Source organism: Papaver somniferum, chromosome 7 (genome assembly GCF_003573695.1).
Source record: "Papaver somniferum cultivar HN1 chromosome 7, ASM357369v1, whole genome shotgun sequence".
Taxonomy (NCBI): domain Eukaryota; kingdom Viridiplantae; phylum Streptophyta; class Magnoliopsida; order Ranunculales; family Papaveraceae; genus Papaver; species Papaver somniferum.
Window position 1 is genome coordinate 30,087,902 of NC_039364.1, and position 11,233 is coordinate 30,099,134.

Consider the following 11,233-nt stretch of genomic DNA (forward strand, 5'->3'; position numbering starts at 1 on the left):
TGTGATTTTCAATTGAGTTGTAGTATAAAGATGATTCGTTCAGACTTGTGAAATAAAAATAATTTAGACTTAAAAATTAAAGAAAACTTAACTCAAAATTTGATTTCAAGATATGAGAAAATAACCAAGACACTGATTCCACTATTACACATGAATGAATGATGGTAAATAACCCAAAACTCTAATTATCTTTAAGTCCCTTATTTTCTTAACTCACAAATAATCAGGAAAATTCTCAAAAATTAATTGTATCCCCTAAGCATAGATTATCTAATCAAAGCATAACATATCTAATTGAATCACAACTAATGAAGAAAATTATACAAACAATTAAAAACTCTGCAAAAGCAGTGATTGAGTGAATTATAATTAAATATTAGAGAAAATATAATAGTTACCAAATTATTCATGCGTAAATAGCTTCCTCATTGCCTTGGTTGTGAGAGAATTAACACATCATCATGTTTGAAACACGCTCGAAATTCATTATTATTGCTCAAAAATGGTTTACAAATGATGAAAAGGGATAAATATAATGAAAACCGGGTTTGTAATAGTTATATGTGTTACAAACCAGAACGACACACAGTATGTGTCACTGATACTGTAGCAAATAAGTCTGCCTCTGATGTACGACCCTCGGTTGTGAGTCGTTATCACTGTAGAAAAACGACTGTCCTGGTAAGTCTGTTCTTCGTGTTCTTCAGCTTTGCAGCAGCAGAAATGGAGTTTCTGCAATTTGATCTTCTCGACTCTCTGGTGTTCTAAATCCTCCCAATTCTCTCTGTCTCTCCTTCTCGACCCCAGGAACGTATTTATACACCTTTGAACCAAGAATCGCTACTCATTAACTCAGAAAAATCTCTCCATTACTCGTCAGTTAATGAAAATATTTCCGAGATCTTTTCTTTCCATTCTTGTCTTCTCACGCTGTTTACTCTGGTTAACATGCTCCAACACGTTCCTTAGTCTTCTCTGACAGCAACTAACACGGTGTGCCAACGATCATACTTCCCAAAATAACTCGGCGTCTTAACACAAAATATCCGAGGAAATATTTCGTTCCCTGCTGTTTGATAATTTCTTCCATTACTCTCGTGCATGAATCAATTACCTTTCCTGTTTTAGTGAAACAGGATAATTAGAAACCAAATCATCGAGAATATCTCAAAGAATCTCGTCCAAATCACTCCATGAAATTTACGCAGCTTCAAAACTCCTTTTCCCGCCATTTTTTTTTCTTCACGAGAAAGAAGAAGGAGGTGCCCCTATCCAACATCCAGGGTGCCGAATAACAGTGGGTGCTAAAGATGAAAATGGGCTACACATAGCCGTGGGTTCCCCTTAGCAAAAGTGGGGGTCCGTATAGCAATTGTCCTCCGGGGGTGCTCCAAGCAACTTTTCGAGCCGAACTTTCCAACAATATTTATTTCCAAGAAAATACCTACAAACACACAAAACACCATAATAAGGACGAAAACGAGTACTAACAATACGAAACATTCGGGACAAATAGACACATAAATGCGTCTATCATCTACGTAGACGATATGCTTGTCAAGAACAAAGAAGCGAAACATCATCTATCAGACCTAAGGGAAATATTTGAAGCCATGAGAAGTTTTCACATGAAGGTAAACCTGGAGAAATGAACGTTCGGAGAACCTCAGGAAAATTTCTAGGATACTTGGTAACTAAGCGAGGAATAAAAGTGGATCCCGAAAGGGTCCGAGCAATGATAGAAATGAAATCTCCACGGACACTAAAAGGAGTACGAAAACTAAACGGAATCTTATCTTCCATGGGAAGATTCATAGCAAGATCGTCAGACAAATGCAAAGTATTTTTTTGATACACTAAGGAAGGGGAGCAGGTTCACATGGACCACGGAGTGCGAGCAAGCCTTCCAACAAATCAAGGAATATTTGACTTCGCTACCTATCCTACAGAAGCCGGAGCCAGGTGAAATTCTCACCTTGTACTTAGCAGCGACAAGCTACGCTGTGAGCGCAGTATTGGTACGGGACTGTTGATGGTGGATTTTCAACAAAGGACAAAACTCGTAAAATCATGAAACTGCATGTTTCTGAGTTGGTTTCAGGCATGTGACGATTCATATTTTACGAAGCCATGATGAATATGTTTCCTGAAAGGCCTCCACTAGCTGAGCGTTTAGTGCCACGCATTTCATCATGTCCTCTATGTAGAATAACTTAATTGGGCGGTTCTCCGTAAAATTGAGAGCAACAACGCCTTCAGGACGTCGGTGAAACTCATTGTTCCCTGACTACATGAGAGAGACCCGCCTCTACATAGAAGAACGATTGGGCGGTCCTCCGTAGATTGAGAGCAACAACGCCTTCAGGACGTCGGTGACACTCACTGTTACCTGACTATGTAGAGAGACCGTGTATAGATCCAGGCGGTTCTCCGTAGATTGAGAGCAACAACGTCTTCAGGACTTCGGCAACTCGCTGTCTTCTGACTATACACCTTCGGAATGGGTATGACGCTATAACTGGCTAACATCCCTTCTGTAATAGATTAATTTTGCCGTGACATTTACCACTGAATTCCCAGAATGATCTATTATTGCTCCTATTCCATGGTCGAATCCACGGCCTGATCCCATGGAATGACAATAACAATTGCTCTTATTCCATGGTCGAATCCATGGCCTGATCCCATGGAATATGAGTAATAGAGCCTGATCCCATGGAATGGCAATAATAATTGCTCCTATTTCATGGTCGAATCCACGGCCCGATCTCATGGAATGGAAATAAACAATTGTATCATCTCATGATTCCGATTTCATGATCGAATTCACGGCTAATCTCATGGAATGATAATAGATAATTTTATTACTCCGATTTCATGATCGAATCCACGGCTGGTCTCATGAAATGGTAATATTTAATTACTCCGATTCTATAGTCGAATCCACGATCCCATGGAATGGTAATATTCGACTCTATTATTCCGAATTCATTGTCGAATACACGGCTGATCCTATGGATTGATAATAAACAACTACTCACTTTTATTACTCTGTTTCATGAATCATTCTCCACTGAATTTCATAAATTAGTAATAAATACTCAACACTCGGGCATCTGGATCATCACCGAGTAAGCCCCACAAAATGGTGGAAGCGACAATGATGCACGACTGAGCACCCGGATGCACAAACGAGCATTCAAAAATATGTACGGATGAGGAATCCTACGCAAAACAGGAGAAAACAACAAATAATAATAAAATAGTAAGAGGCGCCCAGGGAGAGGGCCAACAGGCCGGCCGACCATTCCCTAGCCGTGGCCGATCCCGTGCCTCTTCCATTATTTTGCCCTATTTTTTTATTTTCATGAACTCATGAAAAACTCCTTCAATTTAGCAACTTTCCTTGTTTGTGCAAAACTCATGAATTCCCCATAACTTCATGGAGTCATGAAAATATTAATATAAAATAGAGAAAGGTGTGCGAGACCGGGAAATCTAGCCGGACGGTCCTACACCTCACAATCCCTAACTTTTTATAATTATTATTCCCTAATCTCATGAAACTCCTCCGTTTCAACAAAAACTCATGGATTCTCCATAACTTCACGAATTCATGAAAAAATAATATTATAAAATAGGGAAAGGTGTGCGGGACCGGGCAACATAGCCGGCCGGCCATGACCTAGCCGTGGCCGGTCCCACACCTTGCATTCCCTAGTCTTTTATAATTATTATTTTCCTCAATTCATGAAACTCCTTGGTTTGAGCAAAAATCATGATTTCGTCATAACTTCTCAAATTTTGCTCGAATCATGAAAAACCAAAAGCCAACATGGTCACACGACCGGATAGCCTCTCACGACGATTTTAAATGTTAAAATACTCTTATTTTAATATTTACAAAATATTGATCAATTGAGCATACATGCTCATTCCAACAAAAATCAAAAATTTCAGTCAAGATGAAACTCTTCTGAAACTTCACAATGTTGCTCGAACGCACATAAGAAAATACTGAAACTCTCAGTACGGAGACATTGACACCACGGCAACACGTGCATGCCTTCATGACCGACCAGAGTCATCTCTAGGGCTTGCACAAAGCCGGTCCCACACATTTTCATAATTCTGACCTAATTTGCTCAATTGCTCATATTGGGCCCAAACTCTCTCCAACCAACCTGGGGATTGCTCAAACGGCCAACAACTGGTCCTGTGATCACCAAGATCCGGGCCCACACTTTCTTGGTCGGTCCCCGCTTCTCTTACTTAGGTTTTACCACCTAATGCTGAATCCAGCAATATTTCAATAAATGATGAAACCGGCATTTAATCATCATTCTTTCATCAACTCTCTAACTGAGGACCCTGGTGCATGCTCACTCGAGCACTGGGCACCACATGGACGCCCATCATCCCATGTGGTCGGTCCCTCTATCACTCATGACATATTTTCAGCGATTCATCAATTAACAGATAATTGATCTAAATTAGGGTTTCGAATAAATGTTCCACGAATCATCATTCTGAGCAAGATTCAAACACTAATGAATTTATGTTGATTCATCAACCAACATATGGATTAATCATTTGGTAATCTACCAATATTTTAATATTTTATTGGGTCACGTCACCAATAAATAATTCGTCGATTTGAGCAATACTGGCTCAGTTGCTCAAATATTGATCCAGCTATCAATATTTAGTAATTTATCATTAATTTGTCGAATTGAGCAATACTTGCTCAATTGCACGTCAAATTATCAACAATCATTAATTTGTCGAATTGAGCAATACTTGCTCAGTTGCACGTCAAATTATCAATAATCATTAATTTGTCGAATTGAGCAGTCTTGCTCAGTTGCTTGTCAAATTCTCAATATTCATTAATTCGCCGAAATGAGCAATACTTGCTCTCGCTCAAATACTAGTCAGTAATTCATCATTGAATCTACAATATTGACATCATTTCAGAGAACTACATGTTCAATCCACGAATCACTGAGCATTCATCACTCATGCTCGATTCAACAAAACCTAGGCTCACTGTCTAATCAGTCAATAACTGACTAACTAATACACGTCTGTCACTCAGACTCCATGATTCATGAGACATCAATCACGTCAAATTGGGGGATATCAATTAGGGTTTTGGTCTGGCGGACTAAAACACGTGGATTCATCCACAACGAGAAATGTGAGTAAGTCGTGTCAACGGTTGAAGGAGTTAGCAAAGTAGTGGGTGAATGATAAACCAAGTCTCCGCACAATCTGGAACTGGTTTCACCACGATCTCCCACTTTCCCACTCTTTCACTCAAGGAACCGTCACACTTACAGGGATCAAGGTGTTCACGACTCTGACAATATAAATAAGTCTCTGAATCCATGATTGAGGACGACGAATGATCACTAGCTATCAACAATTGTCGAATTTCTCGAGTAACTACTCTCAAGAATTCATCAATCTCTCAGAACTTATTTGAACTCATCAGTTCACCAAAATTTGCAGAAACCTTCAACACATCTACAATCCTTGATCATCACTGATCCCACACAATTCTCAGCTTCCCTCCTACAGATCAACCCATCTCCCTCTTTGTGACCGAATTGACCCTGGAACGACCATTGACTTGGTTTAGGCCGGAGTCCTACAGATTGTTCTCTCGAATCTAAGTACTCCCTCTGCAGTGCATCTGTGTGAGGTTAAGCAGTCTGCTCGGTTGAGGAGTCTCGACAACACGGTTGTCTCTTCACTTCCCTAAAAAACCAGCGACTCGTTTTTCCCCATCTACAGGGACCAAGGACAAGGAGAGAATCCCATATACTACATTAGAAAAACACTCAGTTCAGCAAAGCGTAATTATACCAAGGTGGAGCAACTCATATATGCCTTAGTAGTGGCAACACAGAAACTAAGGATATATTTCGACGCACATACCATCCGAGTCTTCAAAAAGGCTCAAATAAGTCAAATCCTTGACAGCACGGAGAAAGTTGGAAGGGTGTCAAAGTGGAATGCCATGAAGCAGTTCCACATAATCTTCGAAACTAGGAAGGCTGAGAAATCACAAATCTTAGCAGACTTCCTAGCGGACCTACCTCTCAACGACGAAGCGAAGATAGATGACATTCCAGGAATGGAGGAAGACAAGCAAGAACCAGAAGACCTCTTGGAACCTCAGAATTCACGAAGGTGGGAGATATTCGTAGATGGCTCCTCCAATGGAGAAGGTGCAGGCATAGGTATTGTAATAACAACCCTACCGGAGACCGACTCGTCTATGCATTCAGGTTAGAATTCGATACACTAATAACATCACAGAATATGAGGCGGTCATACATGGTCTACGCTTGGCACGGGAGCTAGGTTTGTCAGATGTTCGTTTGAGTAGTGACTCACAGCTAGTCATTAGACAAATCGAGTTCAAATATCAAACTTTGGATCCGATACTATATTCGTACCTAAAGCTAGCACAGGAGCATGCGTCGAAAATTAACAACGTTACATTCAGGCATGTCCGTCGAAAAGATAACAGACACGCAGATGCCTTAGCATTCATATCATCAATGCTAACAGAAATACCACCTCCGTGCAAATTAGAAGGGTATATGAGCCTTCTATAGAAGGAAAAATCTCAAGAGTCGAGGACGCTATGGTTGTTCAAACTCGAGCCATGAAAGAAGCTGAAAAAGGAAAAGAGGACGAAGAAGACCCAGGTAACGAAGGTGAAGGATCTGACAAAGATCAACCTATGTCGGACGAAGACAACAAAGACATCGAGGACGAAGAGGAAGATGATTGGAGGAATCCAATTCACCAATACCTTGACAAAGGTACCTTACCAGCAGATGTCAAGGAAGCTCGGAAGATCGAATCGAAAGCATCAATGTACATCCTACGTGATGGGATACTATACAGAAGGTCATTCCTTGGACCCCTGATGCGGTGCCTCTCGCGAACTGAGGGCAGAAGGATCTCCATGACATACACAACAGAGATGCCGGCAATCACAGCGGAAGAAGGTCCTTGGCAGTCAAAGCCAAAATACAAGGATATTACTGGATAAACATGGACGAAGATTCAAAAAACGTGTCTAAGCGCTGTGAGAGATGCCAACGCTTTGCCAGGAAAGTTAAAGCACCAGCAACGGAGCTCAACTCAGTCATCAGCCCTTGGTCATTTGTCAAATGGGGGTTGATATTGTCGTACCCTTGATAGAGGGAACCTCGAAGAGAAGATACCTTATTGTGGCTACGAATTACTTCACCAAGTGGGTGGAAGCAAAGGCTTTGGCAAGAATTAAGGACACAGATGTCTTTAAATTCTTGTTTGAACAAATCATATGCAGGTTCGGGATACCAGCCGCCATAGTCTTCGACAATGGCAAGCAGTTGCAAGGAAAGAACATAGATATGTTGTTCGATACTTTCAACATTCAGAAAAAAAATCCACTCCTATATACCCTAAGAGCAATGGACAAGCGGAGGCGACCAACAAAATAATAACGATGAACTTGAAGAAAAAGCTAGGAGCATACAAGAAAAGATGGTGCGAACAACTGCACAATGTCCTGTGGGCCTACCGAACTACAAGAAGGGCGGCCACGAGAGAGACTCCGTTCCTTCTAACCTACGGAGCCGAAGTTGTCATCCCAACGAAGATAATACTTCCCACAACAAGAACAGAGGCATGAGATAAGAACCTAACAACTGACCTAATGTTAGGAAAGATCGATGATCTTGAAGAAAGGCGGGAAGTGGCTTTGCAGAAGATGGTAAACTATCAACGAAGGCTAGCTCGCGAATACGACAAACAGGTCATCCCTAGAAACGTTGTGGTCGAGGAATACGTATTACGTAAGATACCACCATATCAAAGAAAGAAGGAGTGGGTCAAGCTAGCTCCGACGTGGGACGGGCCCTACATCATACACGACATCGCTGGAAAAGGGTCGTACTACCTAAGGACCCTCAAAGGTGAAGTACTACAACACCCTTGGAATGCAATGTACCTAAAAAAGTACTACCCACAAGAAAATGGTGATCACTCAGGAGAAGAAGGGAACGAGCAATAGCCCACCATGTTCTGTCCCTGATCAAAGGTATTATGAACCTTACTAATCAATGAAAGAAACTTTTTGCTAAGAGAAAGTGAATTTTTGATTGGGTACAAATTAGGTTAGAATAGACACCCTTCGTCAGGATTGGCGATGAGACAAGGCAAGACATAACTGCGTATATGTCAATACTTGGATCCTCGGAGTGATAACTCCATTCATGAGGCAATAAGAAAAAGTAAGATATCCCCTATAGATACCTTGTCGAAGTAAAGCAGCCTTCGCGCTGAACACGTAGGGTTACATGAAAACTATTGCCCACGTAGGATCCCTCGCCACCACGGTACCTTCTGGCCAAAGGATACTTAGGTAGGACGATGAATGTTCCACCCAAGGTTAAAAATACCTTAGCACCTAGTGATAACTTGAACGTGCAAACATCTAAACACAACACGTCTACAAGCAAAATATTCATGCAATAATATAGGTACAATGATAATGTTACCAAAACATGACTAACGTGTCTTAAAATTTGCAGATAGCAAAGATTCAAACCATCAGGAAACATTGTTTCAAGGAAAATAGGCGACAAAAAATCCCTCAGCTGAGGGAAACATACAACAAAGAGTTCAGTTAAGATAGACAAAATCAAGGATAAGGGAGACGAGGAAAGACTACACCCTCATCTTGGAGCTCGGCCTGTGCAAAGGCATCATTAATATAATCGATGGCCGACTTCTCAAACTGCGCCTTCATCTGAGCAGACAGAGCCACCAAATCAGAAGCAGACTTTTGAAAAAGCTCTGTCATCTGAGCAGTGAGCTGATCGTTAGCTTGCAGGAGAGCCTCAGCCTTGAACTTAGCAGCAGTATCAAACTGGCAGGATATCTCCATTGAAGATATTTGGCCATCAAGACGGTTGATCTTAGCATTTGCACCCACCAGCTTCTCCTGGAGACCTGCGAATACGAAGGGTGTACCAACTAAGGGAAAACAACAAAAAATACAAGGGATGCTGCTGGAGTATAAGGAACCTTGGATACCTCCTGCGTGGCTAAGGGATTCTTCTAAACTACACTGATCCTCAGCAAGATCCACCTCAGCGGCCTCAAGATCTTCCACAAGGGTATCACACTCAGTCCGGAGGTCATCAACATTTATCCGGAGCGAAGCGTTCTCTGAGGATAAAACTCGGTAAACATTTTCTAACTCTTCAAACTTCTTGATCAAAGATGCATGAGACATGGAAGATGATGCAGAGTCAGCCTTAATGAGTTTGTTCTTAAGAGAAAAAACCTCAGAAGACAAGACGTTACGCTCTGCAGAAACCTTAGCTAAAGAGGCACCCGCATTTTCTTAATCCGCATGGAACTTTTTGCGGATAATTTCTTGGGCTGAAAGGCGTCTCTCAACTAGAGAAATATCCTCCTTTTTCTTTAAAATGAGACTCTCCTTCCAATTAAGGGCTTCGTCACATTCTTTACGAAGCAAAGCCATCTGCTTCACTAAATCATAGTTATGAGCGGATTCAAGGGAAAGTTGGGACTCATTATGGACGGTTACGTTCATCAATCTATCAGACTTCTTCTGATAACACCAAATAAATGCCTGTATTGTTGTGTCATGAGACAGAAGCGGATAATGATCAAGCATGAGATTCCTTGAGCCATTTTCCGTTGATGACTGCTTCTAACTTGCCCCCGTCCACCTTGATGATCTTGTAGTATCCGGTACTGTAAGCCTTAGTGATTGTATAAGGACCTTCCCATTTCGGTGAGAATTTTGGTGCAGACTTGTCTTGCTGGATGTGCTTGGTCGTCTTCAAGGACAAATCTCCCACTTTGAAAACACGTGGTTTCACAGTTTTGTTATACGCCCTGGAAATTATATTCCTGTACACCTGAATACGTTCCCCTGATTTGCTTCTTATGAAATCCAGAGTGTCTAACTCAGCTACTCTGAAGTTAGATGCTTCAACCTCGTTCCAGTGGACCCCGGTTGCTGCTGCAATCATGGATGATGGGATTTTGATCTCTGTTGGAAGAATCGCGTACGCACAGTAAACAAGTGAGTATGGAGAAACTCCAATGGAGCTTCTGGGTGACGTCTGGTATGCCCATAGTGCCATTGGTAACTGGTCGTGCCATCCTCTAGGATTGTCATGTACTGTTCGACTGATAATCCGGATCAACGTCTTGTTGGTACTCTCAGCTTGTCTGTTTCCTTGAGGGTAATAGACAGTGGAGAAGACCTGCTTAATTCCATATTCTTCAAGTAACTCTTGTACATGTTTGTTGACAAAGGGAGTGCCATTATCAGTGATAATATGCTTAGGCACACCAAAACAACAAATGATATACTCTTTAATGAAAGCCGCAATTCTTGCTCTTGTAGTTCCTCGCAGAGGAATGACCTCCACCCATTTAGTGAAGTATTCTGTTGCGGTTATGATATATTCATGCTGCTTCGATGATGGCGGATTGATTTTCCCAATAATGTCCAGTCCCCAACTGTAAAATGGCCATGGACTGCTTATCGAGTGTAAAGGGGTGGAAGGCGCGTGAAAAAGGTTCCCATGGATTTGACATCTGTGGAAGCTTTGAAAAAAAGTGTCTGCGTCATCCTCCATGGTCGGCCAATAGTATTTCTCGTGTATCTGGAGAAACAGTTTCCTCTTCCCTTGATGTTGCCCTTCGTGCATTTCCTTTACCATAACCGGGATTTCTACCCCATCCAGGGACCGCAACAGATCATCTCCGAAGCTCTTGCGATACAGGATCCCTTCGTGAAACACGAACCGTTTGTCCTTTTGCTTCATCTTGACGACATCCTTTTGGCTAGCAGGAGTTGCCCCGTCGCGGAGATAACTAACGTACGGCTCTCTCCAGTCCCCAGTGTAGCTCACACTAAAAACCTCCAATTGGTGTGGTGGCGCTTGACAATTCGAGAAGGACTTCTGAAGTAGTCGGGATTGAGTCTCCATCTCTGGCCAGTAATAGCCCAGGCGTTGAAGTCGTCGATAAAGAGTTACCACCAGTGATTGTCCACAAATTTTGTTGTGAACGCGGTTAAGCTGCAGCTGTGCTTCATCATCCCCCAGACATCTTGATAGGGAACCGTCCGGGTTTCGATGATATAGCATACCATGAAGCATGAAGAAGTTTTGCAGGG